Here is a 20,714-nt window from a genome sequence, read left to right on the forward strand (position 1 = left end):
ACGATAACTTGAGCAAAAATCAATATATCTTTACTAAACTTCGTTCACGTACTTATCTGAACACACTTTATCTTGGTATTAAAAATGGGCGAAATTCGACTATGACCACGCCCACTTCTTCGATATCGAAAATTTAAAAAAATGCCGTAATTCTATACCAAATACGAAAAAAGGGATGAAATATGGTGATTGGATTGGTCTTTTGACGCAAAATATAACTTTGGAAAAAACTTTGTAAAATGGGTGTGACACCTACCATATTAAGTAGAAGAAAATGAAAAAGTTCTGCAGGGTGAAATCAAAAGCCCTTAGAATCACTGCAGGAATACTGTTCGTGGTATTACATATATAAATAAATTAGCGGAACACGACAGATGATGTTCTGGGTCACCCTGATCCACATTTTGGTCGATATCTCGAAAACGCCTTCACATCTACAACTAAGGGCCACTCCCTTTTAAAACCCTCATTAGTACCTTTAATTTGATACCCATTTCGTACAAACACATTATAGAGTCACCCCTAGCCCACCTTTATGACGATATCTCGAAAAGGTGTCCACCTGTAGAACTAAGGCCCAGTCCCTTTTAAAATACTCCTTAATACCTTCCATTTGATACCCATTTCAAACAAACACATTCCAGGGTTACCCTACGTTCATTTTCTTACATGGTGATTTTGACAAAGGATGAAGGAAAATCGTTCCAAAAAACGTCACTCTTGGTCTACAATTTGGTCGATATTTGGCAAACGTATGTGATATGGAAAAAAAAAACCACTTACAAACCATCTAAGCTAAGCTCTCAGCTGAGTATGTAATGTTCCGTTACACCCGAACTTAGCCTTCCTTACTTGTTTTAAGTTGCGACTATTTTTGGTTTGGATGCGAAGTAATTTTTTTTAAATTCATGCATGACAAAATTTCCTACCAGGTTTATATCTCAGATCCCAACGTACATACATTCTTGTATTTAATGTCAACCACATTGACAGCATGTTGTTTCTATTTAGCTAGTTGGGTGATAGCCAGTGGGTGGTGAATGCCTCTTATAGGTGTGTACACACTAAGGCGGGTCGATTTAAAAATCGCTCATTGCTCTGTGAAAATCATATTCTAGGGATCAAAATAAGAAACTTTGCCGAAGGAACCATACCTCTAAACCGAACTCTGATGTCCCCCCTTTGGGTCAAACTTTTGGGTAAGGCAATTTCAATTCTACCTGATGTGTCTTGTGGTGGCTTAAAAAAACAACACAAGCAATTTTAAGATTTGCAATTGTGTCACAGTGATACCTTCACTTTTTAAAACGGTTGAATAAAAAACCCACACAACTATGTTTACGACATGCAAATGCATCACAGTGATGCCTTGGTTTTAAAAGGGGGTTGTAAAAACGCTAATATCTAATAATTTTTTTAAATTTCTTTTCTATTACTAAGTTAAATTCATTTTTTCATTTACATATATTCTGACTAAATAAATTTCTAAAGAGAAAAATAAACTCCAAAAAGAAAAAACATAGGCATTTCAAAGTGGGATTTTTCAAAATTTGCCCCTACGACCCAAAGGGGGGGACATCAGAATTCGTTTTAGAGGTATGGTTTCTTCGGCAAAGTTTCTTATTTTGATCCCTAGAATATGATTTTCACAGAGCAATGGGTGATTTTTTTGCCTCCACACAAATCGACCCGGCCTAGTACACACCCATTATCTTCTTTTATTTACAATTCGCTTTTATGACTTTTGTTTACAAATAAATGATGGCAATCTATGAGTGTATGCGTAAATGTGTTGCTTTCGCGGAAATTGCATTGTGGCAGAATTGCAATAAAAATCTATTTTGAAGTTGCTTTGACCTTGACCTACCCACAAAAGACGTGCAACTCTGGCATTAATAAGCGAATGTGGCTCAGATGTCGAGAAATTCCTTGTAGATGGAATAAATATACATACATATATTGCATTTTATGGGTAAATATCAAGGGAACCATTCTATTGCTGAAGGGCCAATTAAACTTCCTTATTCCTAACGCCACCGTGGTGTGATGGTAGCGTGCTCCGCCTATCACACCGAAGATCCTGGGTTCGCGCCCCGGGCAAAGCAACATCAAAAGTTTAGAAATAAGGTTTTTCAATTAGAAGAAAATTTTTCTAAGCGGGGTTGCCCCTTGGCAGTGTTTGGCAAGCGCTCCGAGTGTATTTCTGCCATGAAAAGCTCTCAGTGAAAATTCATCTGCCTTGCAGATGCCGTTCGGAGTCGGCATAAAACAAGTAGGTACCATCCCGCCACTTTGTAGGAAAAATTAAAAAAGAGCAAATAAGAAGAGAAGCTCGGCCTAAAATCTCTTCGGCGGTTATCGCGCCTTACATTTATTTATTTATTTATTTTTTAACCCTAACGCCATAGTCGTAACCATACCCATATCCATAACCATCTCCAATGTGATCAATTAATGGTGCCTTAACCTAAAAACCGTGAAAATTTCATAAAACAAAAAAAATTACAAACATATTCCACAAAAATAAGTCTCTTAGTCATACCGTATCCAAAACATCTTCAAAAAGTTATTAAATTCACCAACTCAAATATTTTTAGGTTATGGATATGGCGAGAAACCAAAAACCAATTGGTAGGCTATGGTACGGTTATGGCGTTAGCGTTATGGTATGGCACCATTAATCGATTACATTGATTTTCATAAGGTAGGTTCGATCAGCTGTTTTATTTGGTTATGGTGTTATGGTTATAAGTCACCATTAATTGGCCCTTAAGGCATGAACGACAAACTTTTGAAGAATCTCAAAACTGTAAGACATTAAAGAAGAAAAGATGCACACACCAATAAGTATACCGAAATGATCAGGATGACGAGCTTAGTTGATTTAGCCATTCCCGTCTGTTTGTCTGTATATTTGAACGTAAACTATCCCCTCAATTTTTGAGATATCTTAATGAAATTTGATGTGCTGGTATATTTGGGGGTCCGTTTGATCATTTGGCGGAACCGACCGGATTGGACCACTATAGCATACTATATCCCTGATAACACCAATTTTTCGAAAAAGAGGGTTTTTATCATTTATTTCTCGTTTTAACGGCTAGAAGCTTGAAATTTCACAAGATGCTTACGTATAAGGAATACATTGTTGTCTAAAAAAGTCATTTAGTCGGTCGCATTACTAATATATATCCCATACATCTGATGGCTCAGACTTTATGTTATTTTTGAAATCTGAATACATAATTGTTCAGCTCCATTCATGAAAGGTATATATGAGGTCTTCGGCAGAGCAGAAGACAGTCTCATCCTTACAATCTGCGCAATTGTTGTCTGTCAAATGACTATAATTGACAAGATTTGACTAAGCAGACCGACGATTCTACTTTTTCCAAAACACCCTCTGGATTTTTTATACCCAGCTGTACTTGTACATCGGCTATTATAACTTTGATTTGATAACGGATGGTTGTACAGGTATAAAATAATCGTGATAGATCTAGACTTCCATATATCAAAATCATTAGTATCGAAAAAAAATTTGTTTGAGCCATGTCCGTCCGTCTGTCCGTTAACACGATAACTTGAGTAAATATTGAGATATCTTCACCAAATTTGGTACACGAGCTTATCTGGACCCAGAATTGATTGGTATTGAAAATGAGTGGAATCGGATAATAAACAAGCCCACTTTTTATATATACAACATTTTGGAAAACACAAAAAACCTGATTAATTAGTAAATACTAGAATGTTGAAATTTGACGTGTGGACTGATATTGAGACTCTTGATAAAATTTGAAAAAATGTTTTAAAATGGGCGTGGCACCGCCCACTTGTGATAAAATTAATTTTACAAATATTATTAATCATAAATCAAAAATCGTTAAACCTAAAAAAATAAATAAATGTAAGGCGCGATAACCTCCGAAGAGATCTAAGGCCGAGCTTCTCTTCCAATTTGCGTCGTGCTCCTTTTGCTTTCCCCTACAAATTGGCCGGACGGAACCTACATGTTTTATGCCGACTCCGAACGGCATCTGCAAGACAGATGAGTTTTCACTGAGAGCGTTTCATGGCAGAAATGCACCCGGAGCGCTTGCCAAACACTGCCGAGCGGCGACCCCGCTTAGAAATATTTTCTTCTAATTGAAAAACCTTAATTCTTTAAACCTGTCGTAACAAAATTCGGCATAGATGTTGCCTTTACTATAAGGAATTTTTGAACAAAAATTTACGAAATCGGTTAAGGACCACTCCCACTTTTATATAAGAGATTTTTAAAAGAGTCATGTACGAATAAAATAAGCTATATCTTTGCAAAAAAGAGCTTTATATCAATGGTATTTCATTTCCTAAGTGGATATATAACAATAAATAGGAAAAACTTCAAATTTAAAAAAATGGGCATGACACCGCCCCTTTTATGACTAAGCAGTTTTCTATGTTTCGGGAGCCATAACTCGAAGAAAAATTTACATATCGTAACAAAATTGTGTACACATATTTTCCTTATAGTAGGAAATATTTCTAGTAAAAATGGATAAGATTGGTTAAGGACCACGCCCACTTTTATATAAATGACTTTAAAAAGGGTCACAGGCAAAAAATACTCTTAGCGAAAAATAGTTTTGTACCAATCGTATTTTGTGCCATTATAACAAGAAATGGGAAAAAATTCAAATCTTGAAAAAGGCGTGGCACTGCCCCTTTCTTACAATGCATTTCCCAACGATAAATTTGGTGTTTAACAGGAAATATTTTCAGTAAAAATGGACTAAATCGGTTAAATCGCCTTCTTTTATATACAAGATTTTGTGAAAGTGCGTAGATGCAGGTAATAAGCTATCTCTAGTAAAAGTCGGAAAATTTCGTTAATAACCCTGCTTTTTTTGTTGTAATAACGCTTTTTAGTACAATGGCACTTGTGTGTTTATGTTTATTGTTCTGTTATATCTTTATTTTAAAATAAACAGTAGGGAAATTCCCATATCTGAAGGAAAACTGGCGCTCAAGGTCATTGGTGTTAGCCTCTGTATTCTTTTTGCTTCTTTTAAACGAAAATTAGTTTAGAATAGAACCATATGTATATGTATTATTACGCAGCCTTGTAACACTATTAAGCCCACAACAACAGCATTTCAAGTGTACAGCTGGGTATGTAATGTTCAGTTTCACCCGAACTTAGACTTCATTACTTGTTTTAAATAACTTTTGAACAGTTAGAAATAGTTAAATTTGGCAATTAGTTTCTTATAGCTGGCAGTGATGCGCAAACGTTGATACCACTTTCGACCATATCCGACCAATTTTCGACATGAACAATAAATGGCCTAAACAGTCTTAAACGAGTATAAAATATAGTAACGTGCCGGACACCGCCGCCGCCGCGCCGCGCCGATATTTTTGACATTCGGCGGCGGCGTGAGAAAAACGCCAAAATCGGCGGCGGCGGCGGCGGCGTATATCTCTAGTACATACATAGGTTATTCGAAAATGATTTGTCTAGGCAATTCTGTGTTCATGGTTATTTATTTTGTAAATCGTTAATAATTACCATAATATGAGTACATAATATGCTTATGCCATAAATAGTTAATTAAATTCTGGCTTTCGTGACTTTTTACGAAAAAAAAAATACCAATTAGGTATGATTAATTAAGTGGTAAATTTTTTAATTTTATGCCGTTCGGCGTTGAGTTTCTTTCTTTTTAAATTTATAAAACAGGTGTAGTGATAACGTTATCGGAAAACTTTTTTAAGAAGTTGTAAACATTCCGCAGAATTGATTGTGTTCAAAAAAGATAACTGGCACGAATTTCCAAATGCAGCTAAAGATAAAAAAGACCAAAGCCTCGAGAATTTTGTATATCATTATTTGGCGATCTTTGAAGTTGGGTTTGAAGTTACCGCAGTCATACCTGCTGCAAAGTGGAAACACCAAAATAAAGTATTTTACTGCCTGCTTACCTCAACGAAAGCTTCCCTTCCCCTGCTGACGAAAACCGGTGTGGGTTGGAAAACTTTCTGGCCTATTCGCATAACATGTCAAAGCCAATGATGCCTTTGGACTTTCAATCGTTGAGCTCATATAGCTCCTCATCCTCGGAATGACCATAAATCTTCCGTAGAACTTTTCTCTCGAATACTCACAGAGCCATCTTCCTTCGACACTATTCATGATTCCGTTTATACATCAGGACCGTCTTTCAGAAGGCGGTAATAATCATTTTAGTTTTGTCATGATTTTAGTCTATTCACATTTAACGACTCATTGTTGATGCGAAAAATGAAACGATGTACCAAACCAATCTACGTTTTTAGATCAAATTTAATTTGAGTACAAACAGTACGACAGCAAACAAAATTTGTTTCCACATCGCCCTAAGTCAGCCACAATTGACATGTTTAAATGAATTACCAAAAGTGGGTCAACTTGGGCGAGCAAAGCACTGGGATTTGTTTGCTTCTGAACAAGTGCGATACACATATACTTAAACGTAGAACTATACACCCAAACAAACATTAAACCAATTTGCATATTGACCAAAATTATTACTTCCTTTATATTAGGTCGGTTGAATGTGTGTCCGCTTTTCATACAAATCTTGCAATCGATTTTTAAGTAACTTTTCATTGAGCTACAAACGTGAAACTTTACACATAGGTTAGAACACCGTGACAATTCAAAAAAAGGAAAAAATCTGTTAGGTGGGGCACGGATCGAAATAAGTAGATAAGAATTTGAAAATTTTCAAACCAGCTTTTAAGTAACTCCTCGATGAGCTAGAGACTTGAAATTTCAAACTTAATTCAGAGGTCGATGACACCATACAAAAAGATTCGCTAGGAGGCGCACGTGATGAGATATTTAGAAAAATCGTACGAAACGGAGGGAATTTTGGGATTGATTTTTATGTAAGTTCTCATTGAGCTACAACTGTGAATCTTCACAGATAGGATAAGACGCCGAGAAAATTTAACAAATGGAGAAAAATTCTGTTAGAAGGCGCACGGATCGGAATATTTAGATAAAAAATTTGGTGTTGTGAGATCGATTTTAAAGTAATTTCTCATTGAGCTACAAACATGAAACCTCAGAAAATCGGGTTTTAAGTAACATCTCGATAAGCTAGAGGCTAAAAATTTAGAGCTTAATTCAGAGGTTGATGACAGCCCATGACACACTACAAAAAGTTTCACTAGATGGTGCACGGACTGAGATGTTTAGAAAAATCAAACGGAATGGAGGGAATTTTGGGATTGATTTTTTATGTAAGTTCTCATTGAGCTACAAGCGTAAAACAGACAGATTAAGACGCCCAGAAAATGTAAGAAAAGGAGAAAATAAAAATAAAATACAACATTTTTAAGCACTTCCTTTATATAAATGGACAAAAACTAGCGAAAAATGTCTTCTTATATAAAGACATGTTCTTGCTAAACTTTGATTTTTAAATTTTGACATAGAAATTGCAAAAATATTTATGACAAATAAAAATATAAAGGTGGAGTGCAATTGATTGCCTAATAATATCTCCTTTCCTACCAACTTTCCAATCCAAGTAATGTTCCACTTTTATATTTTTACTTCTCATAAATATTTTTGCAATTTCAATGTCAAAATTTAAAAATCAAAGTTTAGCAAGAATATGTCTTTATATGAGGAGACATTTTTCGCTGATTTTTGTCCATTTATATAAAGGAAGTGCTTAAAATTTGTTTATTTTATTTTTATAAGTAATTGCAATTGCCCTAATACTTAGGCCTTATTCACATAGAACGCTGTGTTGCGTTGCTTCGCCTGAGAACTGAATTTAATGTACTACTGTAGCTATATATTCCCAATAGGAATGGAAATTAACTACAAACCAACGAGAAGTTAATTTCTGATAAACTATCATACGCTATTATCTGTGTATTGTGTTTGAAAAAAGGTACCTACTTTTCTAAGGCAATGGCCGAAAAATAGACATACATAGGTGGTTGTTATTGCTGTTGTGGTACAGATAAAGACCCTCCCTTAAGCTTTTGAGGAGCCTTGTCGATGTTGATAGTCCTTTGCATTCCGGTAACAAGCATCATCAAGGTACTAGTCCGACCATCCTGGGAACGGTTTAATATAACCACATTGAACTTTCTATTGTTAAATTATAGCGCTTTCAAAGCTTGTATTCGAAGCACCACCGCAAGCCTTTAATGTAAATCTGGCCTTAGTGGCGATCAACCAGCATAATAAACAACAACAAAAAATTCTCCAAGATATGAGAAAATGTTTATTCTGAATTTCATTCACATTTATGAATATGGAATAACTTATGTTGAGAAATCTGCTTAAGGTTGTTTGCGATGTATTTCAGAACTGACATAACTTTAGAATTATCCAAGGTCAACCTCTACATTCACTAAAATTTGAATATTATAAATAAGAAAACTGTTTTTTAGAGTTTTCAATCAAAGCCTGGAGACAAGGCCGAAAGAGATTAGATTGCGGAAAACAAAAATAATAGCAAAAGGTGGAACCTAAAATGAACAGGAAGAGAAATGCAAATAGAAAGGGATGAAGGAGTGGAAGAGGAATCGCAAATGATGTGAGTGAGTGAAATGGTGGGGGAGTGCGAAAGGGGGAAAAGGAAGAAACGGTGTAGCAAGCCGAAAAGTGTGAGCGCAACGTATGGAAAAATGGAAGCTGGACGAAGAGAAAGAGGACGGGAAAAGGGATGGAAAATAAAATAAGAGGAGCAGAAGAAGAAAATAAAAAGGACTGTTAAAGAGATAAGGATAAGAAGGAAAAATAGTAAAGTGGGCGGTGACGGGAAAAGAGTGGAGCGGAACAAGGCAGAAGTGGCGAAAAAAGTACAGAAATAGAAAAAATAAAAAAAATAGGAGGAACAATAAAGGAAGGAGCATGAGTACAACTAACTTCATACAAAAAAATATAAAAATTAGGAAAAATTTGTTAGCTTCTCCTGTAAACTTTTAAATTTGTTTGTTCCGTTTAGCCTGACGTAAAGTTGATTTATGTAATATTGTTATGGCAAGCACTATCAGGTCGGTAGGAAGGGCACTAATTACATTGCGCGATCCGCCAACGCTCTTGTTCCGAACTTGTGGATAACTACCACATTAAGCGACGATACTAGTTTTAACTATGTCGCCCTGAAGTACTCCCAGCTGACACTATTGACATTGTGATATCCTACGAAATGGCCATTACTCCCTTAACAGGCCTTTTGAATATTGACGGGTTCAGTCACAGGTAGTTCTGAAATAGCTTCTTCGTTTGATTAATTGATTTTACGAATGTGGCTACGAACTGTCCCGCTCTTCATATACCAGTTCAAGAGTAGCCGTGCAGTGCGAAACTATCGCTTTGCGGAATTTTCTATAGAAAATGTTCATTGGCTCATTTTTTAATAACCTCTTATATGACGGTAGTTAACCATCAAAGTCGCTGCTCAGTTGTTTGAGACCGTGATTCTTCGGTATCTGTTGGATCCGAATTGTTCGACTTTTTAAAATAATACTTTAAGTATTCAGACCCAATCCCCACAAATTTCAAAAACGTTTTAAAAATGTTTAGTTTGAGTTTTTAGAAATTTTTTTGGTATGTAGCAATTTTAGTCTGGGAAAGTACTTAATAGTTTAAAATCTCGCAAAATGCGCATCGATCTTAAAAAGGTAATTTGTAAAAAAACAAAACAATAAGTATAAATAAAATAATTTAATAATAAAATAATTAAAAACAAGTAAGGAAGGCTAAGCTCGGGTGTAACCAAACATTACATACTCAGCTGAGCGTTTTGGAGACAAAAGTAGGGAAAATCACTATGTAGGAAAATGAACCTAAGGTAATCCTGGAATGTGTTTGTTTTAAATGGGTATCAAATGAAAGGTGTTAATGAGTATTTTTAAAGGGAGTGGGCCTTAGTTGTATATGTGAAGGCGTTTTCGAGATATCGACCAAAATGTGCACCAGGATGACCCAGAACATCATCTGTCGGGTACCACTAATTTATTTATAAATGTAATACTACGAACAGTATTCCTGCCAAGATTCCAAGGGCTTTTGATTTCGCCCTGCAGAACTTTTTCATTTTCTTCTACTTAATTTGGTAGGTGTCACACTCATTTTACAAAGTTTTTTCTAAAGTTATATTTTGCGTCAATTAACCAATCCAATTACCATGTTTCATCCCTTTTTACAAATTTGGTATAGAATTATGGCATTTTTTTCATTTTTCGTAATTTCCGATTTTGAAAAAGTGGGCGTGGTCATAGTCAGATTTCGGCAATCTTGTATACCGAGATAAAGTGAGTTCAGATAAGTACGTGAACTAAGTTTAGTAAAGATATATCGATTTTTGCTCAAGTTATCGTCTTGACGGCCGAGGGGAAGGACAGACGGTCGACTGTGTATAAAAACTGGGCGCGGGTTCCATCGATTTCGCCCATTTTCACATAAAGCAGTTATCGTCATAGAATCTATGCCCCTACCAAATTTCACAAGGATTGGTAAATTTTTGTTCGACTTATGGCATTAAAAGTATTCCAGGCAAATTAAATGAAAAAGGGCGGAGCCACGCTCTTTGGAAATTTTCTTTTATTTTTATATTTTGTTGCACCATATCACTACTGGAGTTGAATATTGACATAATTGACTTATGTACTGTAAAGATATTAAATTTTTTGTTAAAATTTGACTTAAAAAAATTTTTTTTAAAGTGGGTGTGGTCGTTCTCCGATTTTGCTAATTTTTATTAAGCATACATATAGTAATAGGAGTAACGTTCTTGCCAAATTTCATCATGATATCTTCAACGACTGCCAAATTATAGCTTTCAAAACTTTTAAATTACCTTCTTTTAAATGTGGGCTGTGCCACGCCCATTGTCCAAAATTTTACTAATCTTCTATTCTCCGTCATAAGGTCAACCCATCTACCAAGTTTCATCACTTTATCCGTCTTTGGTAATGAACTATCGCAGTTTTTCGGTTTACTGAAATTTTTGATATCGAAAAAGTTTATAGTCCGATTTCGTTCATTTTAAATAGCGATCTGATACTACAAGTGCTAAGTGCCCAGGAACCTACATACAAAATGTCATCAAGATACCTCAAAATTTACTCAAGTTATCGTGTTACGGACGGACGGACGGACATGGCTAAATGAATATCTTTTTTTGCCCAGATCATTTTGATATATAGAAGTCTATATCTATCTCGATTAGTTTGTGCCGTTACGGATTACCGTTATGCGAACAAAATTAATATACTCTGTGAGCTCTGCTCAGCTGAGTATAAAAAATTTTAAGTTAAACGGTTTTATTGAAAACAATACTTACATGAAATAATAATAATACTAAAAGCTAGAAAATAATTAGGTAGGTCCTAGGTACTAGTCATCACACTCCTTATCAATCTAGGGCGTTGATCAGACAAATAAATAAAAGCGTTGGAAGCGTCAAATTTCCATTGACAGTCATAAGTAAGACCAACCGAACCTTAATCAGGTTATGCTACCCCTCACATTTGTAGAAATTTCACGCGCCCAACGCTTTTATTTATTTGTCTGATCAACGCCCTTGATTGATGAGAAGTGTGATGACTAGTATTGTCAATAAAACCGTTTAACTAAAAATTTTTTTTTTAATTACTTTATTTTCAAGTTTTTAGTCTTTATTTAATTACCTATTATTTCTCATTATATTTAGTTCATTTAGTGACTCACTATTACAAGGACTCTTACCTGACAATTTGTTACAATCTAAGCCCTCAATACATAATCCTTCCAAAGACTTTACTCCACTCAGCGCCACGTATGCTTCTCCCCCTGGAACTACAAAGTATTTTGATGTCACTTCTACCGGACAGTATGTAATATTTGTTCCAAATATTAGCCTTATTGGCCCACAAATACGGTTTTTTTTAATATATCGATCATTGCGGCACCTAGCGGGAGTTTTTTTCACTAAGCGACTTCTATTCATGTATGTAATATGTGTTCCAAATATGAGTCTTATTGGAGCACAAATACGATTTATTTTTTTTGAAATACATCGATCCATGTCTCACCTAGCGGAGCTTTTCTGAACTGTATTCCAAGTTTCAGGCTTATAGCTTATTGGGAAGTTACTTAAATTTCAATTACAAAATTCTGTTCGATACACAGAGTCAAACTAAATAAAACCGTTTAAAAAACTTTTCTCAGCACTTCCATACGCCCTCACATATAAATTCGATTCATATGAAAGTGTTTGAATTTCATATGAAAGTGCAAAGAAAAAGCACTTCCATATGAAGCCAAGGCACTTCGGTATGATATTCAAATTTATGCTAACAAATTGACAACAAGCAATGTTTCAAAAATATTGTAGCACTGAGAAAAAATTTAATGAAAAATTTATTCATTAAAGGGACCATCAAAATTCTTTAAAAATTAAAAAAAAAAAATTTTTTTTTGTTAATTTAAAAAAATTTCATTGTACATATAATTTTGTACATATATATGGGGTATTCCATCCCATTTCGACCAATTTTGAACCCGACCCCTTTAGAATTGGCTGAAAGTTTTTCTTCTTTTTCTAGCTTACGAAAGACGTTTTTCAGAATTTTTTCAAATTTTTTCATCCAACTCAAAAAAGTTATGAATTTAAAAAAAAAACACCGTTTTTGTTTTCAAAATGCTATAACTTTTTCAAAAATTTACGGTTTGGGATCTGTTTTTTTTTTTAATTTGTTTTTAAATGTACTTTTCGAAAAAAATACAAAAAAATTTTAAAGTTTTTTTTTGTAATTTTTCAGTTTTTTGAGATTTTTCGAATTTCGCCATTTTTTTTTTTTTCTTATAAAAAACTTCAATCAATTCTGCAATCATCCCCACTAATCCCGGAGTGGGCCGATTTTTTTTTTTTTTAATTGAAAAAAAAAAACTTTAAAAATATGTTTGTATTTTTTCCGAAAAGTACATTTAAAAAGAAATTAAAAAAAAAAAAACAGATCCCAAACGGTAAATTTTTGAAAAAGTTATAGCATTTGAAAAAACACCGGTTCCCAACTCAAAATAAGTTATGAATTTAAAAAAAAAAACGGTGTTTTTTTTCAAAAAGCTATAACTTTTTCAAAAATTGACCGTTTGGGATCTTTTTTTTTTTTTAATTTGTTTTTAAATGTACTTTTCGTAAAAAATACAAAACAATTTTTAAAGTTTTTTTGTTTCAATTAAATAAAAAAAAAAACAAAAATCGGCCCACTCCGGGATAAGTGGGGATGATTGCAAAATTGATTGAAGTTTTTTATGAGAAAAAAATGGCGAAATTCGAAAAATCTCGAAAAACTGAAAAATTACAAAAAAAAAAAAAAATTTAAAAGAAAAAAGATCCCAAACGGTCAATTTTTGAAAAAAATAGCATTTTGAAAACAAAAACGGTGTTTTTTTTTTGAATTCATAACTTTTTTTGAGTTGGATGAAAAAATTTTAAAAAATTCTGAAAAACGTCTTTCGTAAGCTAGAAAAAGAAGAAAAACTTTCAGCCGATTCTAAAGGGGTCGGGTTCAAAATTGGTCGAAATGGGATGGAATACCCCATATTTATATTGTAATTTTAACTTCAATATAAAAATTTTTGAACAGCCCTGTATACATACATAAAGATTTTGAAATACTTAATGAGTTATCGAAGTTTTTCAAAACGTTTTTGAAAATGATTTGCGTTATACAATTTATTAAAGTTTTCTCTAAACTAACTAATGAATTTATAGAAGGAAGTAACTGATTAAATCTGTTAAGATTTCAGTATTTACAGCTATACGAGTAAATATGTACTCCTCCTCCTCTGCATTAACTTTATTTACATAAAAGCGGAAGTTAAGAGGAAACCGAGTAGTTAGAAAGTCAAGAATATGATTCAGACAGGTCAACATAGAAAAAAAATCAAAATCAAAACAGCATAAAGTTACCGTTAAACACGCGAAAAGTTCATGAACCTATAAAAACGGCCGAACTGAAGAAGGAAAGCGTATAAAACCAGGAAGTTATAGTACGTCTAAAGCACGTATTCAAGCAGAAATAAAATGGAACAAAATTAAGAAATAAAATACTAAAGAAAAAGCTCTTTAAGTAGAACAAAACATTGTTGCAAAGTTTCAAAATTTATCGAAAACACTTTCGCTTCAACTACAAATGCGGCGCCTCAAACACGAGCCCTTCAGCATAAAACTACATACCTACCATTAAACAAGTGGGTGGTGGAGTAAGGGTGGTCAGTTACTAAACAACTGTTGGGTGTTTTTTTTTTGTTGTGTAGTTATGGTAGGGAAGTATGACATCATACCCCTGTTAAAGCATATGACAAACGAATGAAAATAAAACCGAATAAACACGCAGAGTTTATAGTGCGCATGTACGCAGCTTCGTGAATACTACATAGTAAAAAGTTTGGGTTTTTGCTATTTAAAAGAAGATAATTTTCAATGATAAAACTCTCTTCGGGTACACCTATTAAATTTTTTATAACGACATAAAACACCAAAGTTGAAAGAGTCTCCAACTTTGAAAATTCAAAAAACGGAACTTGACTTAACTTTACATTTACCACTACATAAATCAACAAATACACAAGGGCTCTAGGGTTCACTGTCAACAAACTAAAGGTCTTGAGAAATATCACACCCTTGCCCTTAGAGAAAGGGCGTCGTGCCACACAATGCAGACTTTGAGATATACTTTATCTCAATATACCTATATATCGATATACTTTATCAAATAACCTAACAAAGTAGATAAGGTAAGGTCAGGTTTATGGTCCGTTATGATGCTATAATATTTAGCGCCGACGCTCGTTTATAATCACTCAGTGAATCACTAAATAAGACAAACATCTGGCCTCGAAATTGTGTCCATAAGTGGATAGAGTTATCTATGCCTCGTCCTTGCAAAAAATGAGTACTTAGGCATTAAATTACTAGATTACTCCACCTCGTCATCTTCCAGACAACTACTACAACCAGAGTTGTCCAAAATACTGCGCATCATCGCATGGATACATATAGGGCAGTACCTCATACACACTCGCTATGAGAGATGGGTCTTAACGAAGTGAAGTAGTTCAGTTGAGCGGTCGGTATCAACAATCGACCATAGGAATCCTGCCCCTATTGACATCCAAATCTGAAACGAATACACGTACTCGAGCTAAGAGTTAGGAGGTGTAGCTAGTAGTCACAAGTGTTTCAAAGTCTCTATTGTCATCCAAATCTGATAAGAATCCACCTGCTCGAGCTAAGGAATCCGCATGGCAATTGCGAGTGTCCCGGATAATATCTATCGATAATTAACTCGATGCAACCGCGAGCGAGTTATGACACTCGCCTACTACGCGACGCACAGCACAGTTTCGGCGTCCTACGCCTTGATAGACACCTGGATGTCGGTTTAGGTAGTTAAACTTGCCAACACATGACGGCGAATTCTGCTTGCAAGACGATACAGTCATCGTGTAGCCTCAACTTTTGTCTGACTCCGACTTCTTTTCAGAATAGTGCCTAAACTTTTTTTCAGGTAACACTTATAAAACGTCATGCAGCATATCCTAGAATTTCCGTCTGAGGAGTATTGCAAGGTCGCCAGCATATGTCACCACTTAACAACCCTGCACCCAAGATCTTGGAATAGTTTCTAAGCCGACTACGGTTATCTAGTTAAGCCCTAAGGTTATCTAGTTGAACAATCTGCCAAGCGGATTTTCGCCTCCTTATATTTGTCTTTTAGATACACATCACAACCCTGTATTGTTTCCGACTAAAGGAAGTTAATTCCCCTTGGCCTTGATGAGAGGTCGTCAAGTGGAAACCATAAGGCATCTACCAGGTATAATGAGAGTGTGTTTGGAGGGCAAAAAAAAGTCGTAATAATTGCTAGATCAAATTTTTCAACCATATAAAGTGACTAGCCTAGCGCATTGGTATCTGAGACACACACGACATGGTACGAGCTACAGTATAGGTTGGGGTCAGTCATAGCTTCCTATTGCAGCTCTTCCTAAGCCTTTATTAAACTTATTCTAGAGATTGTTTTAATTTCCTTGACCTTTCCTACCTGCAAAAAGTCCATTTGGAACCTGCGAACACTATTGCTCAATAATCAGTTCACGCGTTATTCAAGTAAAAGTTTCGAATAGTCCCCTCGACTACGGTTGATTCTGCATAACCCGTAAGTGGCAGACCATCGGCCTTCTCAGTACCACAGCCTCTTTGATAGCTAGGCATTCAGATGTCTGAAAATCAAATTTTATAAATTTGATGTCAATTCTATACGTAGGAATGCGGGCTAGAAAAAATGTGCCACTAGGTTACAACTAGGGTTGTGTCTTTATTCGAGTAATCGAGTCAGCTGAATAATCTATTGTTCAATTAATCGATTAACCGATTCTTCAATTAGTTGGTTACTTGATTAATTAAATTTTTAATGAATCATATTCGAATACTTCTTTATTCATTTAAAAATTTGTTAATCAAAATTTATTTATTTGCTCAGATGGTATATGTAAAGTTAATTTTAAAAAGGAATGAAAATAAAAAGCATATATATGAATTTAAGAATCAAAAAGGAAGTGCAAACCAATTGAGTAATCGCCTTTTTGATTAATGACCGCTTGTATAAATAGAATAATCACAGCTCCTGGCCATTAATCACATTACCTGTACATTAATCTATTTATTCAAACTGTGATAAATTAAAATAGGCGATTACTCAATAAGTTTGTTTTAGATTATTCAAAAAACTGATTGTTAGAATGAACTTCTTTGAGCTTAATCAAAACAATTTTTATATCGATTAATCGAGTAGTTGGAGATGTGATAATGCAAAATGTTTAATAAAAAATCGCACAGTAAGTTACAACAACAGAACACTTTACCGGAAAGGTTTGACTTTAGGAGCAGCCAGAGAAGGCTTTCTCCGGAACTACTCACTCGACTGCTCTCAAAATTTTTACTAAGCTTATTCTCTTAAATTTTGCATTTGCACTCACACTTATAAATACTTACTTAAATGATGCATACAACTGCTGCTAAACTTAATCATGACTAAGAGCAGTTTACATATGCACTTTAACAAGGCTGTGCGCCTAAAAGGATGCTTAGTGAAATAGAACTGAATAATGCTCCAGGAAGCAATTCGTATAACAACAGGCAATTTGCAAAAAAACTATGTATTTATGCGTATATGTGAAAGAAGCGAGAGCTCAGAATCGGGAGCACATGAAGCGGAAGTGAGCACATGAAGCGGAAGTGAGCACATACACACCCACACATGTATACGCATATATTCTTACATAGATACAAACAAATATACATGCAAGGATATACAAGAAAGTTAAATGGCGCGCATCATGACCCATTTTAGGTGAATGGAATTTATGTATGTATATAGGTGTGTAAATGTCAAAATATTGTTTGCTGGTATATATACATACATATGTTCATATACAAATTTCAAAATTTAAAAAAAAAAAATTTCGCACATTTTAGCATTTTTTTTCATTTGACTTAAAAGCCACATTTCCTAGCTAAATAATATAAATGTAATTCAACCCTCCGCCCCAACTGACGAAATTTTTGTCTGTAAACAATTTGGGGGATGCTGGCGCCTTTTCACAGGCCATCTGACATTCCATTACTTGACAGATATGCGCGTATACACACTTCAAATTTTGCATTGCACTTTTCCTTTTATTACGCATTTATTTACTTCTTATAGACTTGCACTTACACTTTTTTGTTGAGAAAAAAATGACTTCTTGATAAAAGTTAAGTTTTTTGTTTAGTTGGTTATATTTTTTGTTGACTTTTTGGTAAAAACTTTTAAATTCGATTTTCAATTTAGTTATCGTTTTTTTTTTATTATATTTTGTCACTATAATTTTGGTCTTCCAACTTTGTCGTGGTCTGCTCTGCTGTACGCTGCGTACTGGACAAAAAATTTGAAGATATCTGTTCTGCTGGCACAGAGTGGCGCAAAGTGACGCAGAGCAAACAGTGGGAAAGGTACGCAAAAGCTAAAGCTAAACGTTTCTGTCGGACGTTGCATAGTGGACTGGCATCATAAAAACGTATTAAAATTTAAAACTTTTTTTTTGATGTGTTAATATTTTTGGCCATGGTAGGGGAGAATCCTGAATGCAAGCGTAAGGTGTACAGTGTAATCATGAGCGTAAGCGTAGTGTGCTGTATGAGGATATATGTATGGATGTAGAATGTAAATGCAGGCGTAGTGCATGGTGTTGGTATACTGTATTGGAAAGGAAAGGGAAGGAAATGACTGGGAAAGGTTTGTTAAATGTGTGTTAGCGACGAATATAGACGAGTTATCGATTTGTTATCGAAATGTTATAAATTTCCAATGAAAAGAGTTATCGAAGTGCCATCGAATTTTTATAGTTTCGTTAACGAAAAGATATCTGTTTATCATCAAAAAGTAAGCGACTATTTATCGGGATTTTATCGAAAAGTTATAGCTTTGCTATCGAAAATTTTCGATTTTTTATCAAAAGTTGATCGATTTGTTGTAACAAAAGTTCTCGAATTATCTTTGAGTTACGCTGGCTCGAGGTCTGGTATAATTAAAAAAACAATGGAAATATTATATTTGTTGTCAAAGTGCTTTCAAATTTCTTATCGAAAAGTTGATGACTTTTTATCGAAAAATATTACCAACTTTTAGCAGCGTGTTATCTATTTTTTATCAATTTTCTATCGAAAAGTTATCGGGTTACTCTTGAAAAGTTATCGAAGTGTTATAAATTTCCACTCAAAATTATTATCCAAGAGCTATCGACTTTTTATAGACGATTTTCGGTTTTTATCGAACAGATATCGGTTTATCATCAAAAAATTAGCGACTATTAATAGAAAAGTTACCGATTGGTTATCGAGGTATTACCAGTTTGTTATCGCCATTTTACCAATAAAGCTTTGTCATCGAAAAGTATCGATTTCATATCCAAAATTTATCGAATTTTTATGGCAAAAGTTATCGAATTATCATTGAGTGAAGCTGACTCAATGCAGCAATCGAATTATAACCGAAAATTTATTGTTTTGTTATTGAAGTACATCAAGTTCCTTACCGAAAATTTAACGACTTGTTATCGAAGAGTGTTACCAACTTTTTGTTGGCGTTTTATCTATTTTTTATCGATTTGCTATCGAAAAGCTATTGAGTTACTATTGAAAAGAGCCCAAGGCGGTCAGACATTGCGTATTTCGCAAAGATTAGTGCTAGAGTTGGGCTAGTCTACGTTAATCAGGGTCAAAAAGTCCCATAGACTAGCTTTTTGAAAATATATCCCATTCCAAATCTTTAAAGTACTTTTTGAAATCGTTTAATAAACTGTTGAACATGAGATTCTAAACAAGTCTTTCTTGGAAAATTTGGTAAATTCTTCTAATTTTCTTAGTTAAGTTTCTAATGTTAGTCCAAATACAAAATTTCAGCGAACTCGCTTCATAAATTATAGATATAGGATCTTAAGTCAAATTTTTTTTGCGATCCAAGAAACTGTTATACAAAATCAACGAAATTTTTTGATAGTTCCACAAAAACTCTCGATGACCTTTGATAGCATCAAAAAAAAAGCTATCGATAGCTCTAATACGAACCTATTTTACAATGGATTCAAGGGGTTGATAAGCGCAATACAAAGCGTTATAGCTTCAAAACTTCCGGAACCCAATTGGCAACCTCACCTGAATCACCGGAATCCTGTTACAAATATGAATGTATTATACACATATTCAGCAGGTGGGGCTCTGACTACCCCAAGTTCCCCATGGAACTAGGGGGTGGGCAGGGCGAGATGGTGTAGAAGGTTTAATGTGGTCATATTAATCGTTCCTGAGATGGTCTGGCTTGTACCTTAATGGTTCTTTTTTACTGGAACGTACCGGATCTATATCCGACAAAGGACCATCAACATCGATAGCACTCCCCAAATCTACCGGTGAGTATCTTTATCGTTAATACAACAACAACAACCAACCAATTTTACAAATCGTATATGGCTCACCGATTATATACTGTCAAATGGGAAAGGTCTTTTTATGTGATGATTACCCCTGATCAGAGCTGCCGGAATTGGTACTTTCGTACCAAAACTGGTACTTTAAAAACGATTTTATACGTTGGTACGTTGATTTTGATTTTGATACTTTTTCCTAGAAATATATTACTTACTTATTTTAATATATTTGTACTACTTTTGTTAGTCAATTAGAAGTACTGAGATTGAAGCCAATATGAATTACAAAAATTTTTCCAATCATATGTAAAAGGACTAAATTTTCATAGGGTCAAAAGCGTAACTACTTTTATTGAAAACTAATTGAACACTCGATCATAAAAATATGTATAATGAAAAACAACATTTTACAATTTTATGTTGAGCTATTGGACCAAATCAAATGCGGTTTGATTTTAATCGAAAAGATCTTGAATTTCTAAAAATTATAACACCTTCAGGAGTTTTGTCTCATTTTAAAATTTCAACATTTAAGTGATAACGATGATAAAATCATTAGCCAATGGACTTTGCTTAAGTTAAGTGACCACAATTTCAGAAGCGTTTTGGATATTAATTCTTTTTTGACAAAGGGTAGTGAGCTTTAAAAATGGATTGGGAGCTCTAATGTTCGCGGAATTGACTAAGTTTATTTTTA

The 20,714-nt window shown here is 34.4% G+C and overlaps 1 protein-coding gene across 1 annotated transcript in view; it reads right to left on the minus strand.

Annotated features, from left to right (window-relative positions):
* The window catches only part of ringer (ringmaker), a 54,471-nt gene extending 36,487 nt beyond the window's left edge, over positions 1-17,984 (minus strand). Inside the window, exon 1 of the mRNA XM_067787280.1 lies at positions 17,770-17,984. The gene's annotated coding sequence lies outside the window, so the exon portion shown is untranslated. The remainder of the gene's footprint in view (positions 1-17,769) is intronic.
* Positions 17,985-20,714: the final 2,730 nt, after the last annotated feature.

The sequence above is a fragment of the Eurosta solidaginis genome, chromosome 5 (assembly GCF_040869045.1).
Source record: "Eurosta solidaginis isolate ZX-2024a chromosome 5, ASM4086904v1, whole genome shotgun sequence".
Classification (NCBI taxonomy): domain Eukaryota; kingdom Metazoa; phylum Arthropoda; class Insecta; order Diptera; family Tephritidae; genus Eurosta; species Eurosta solidaginis.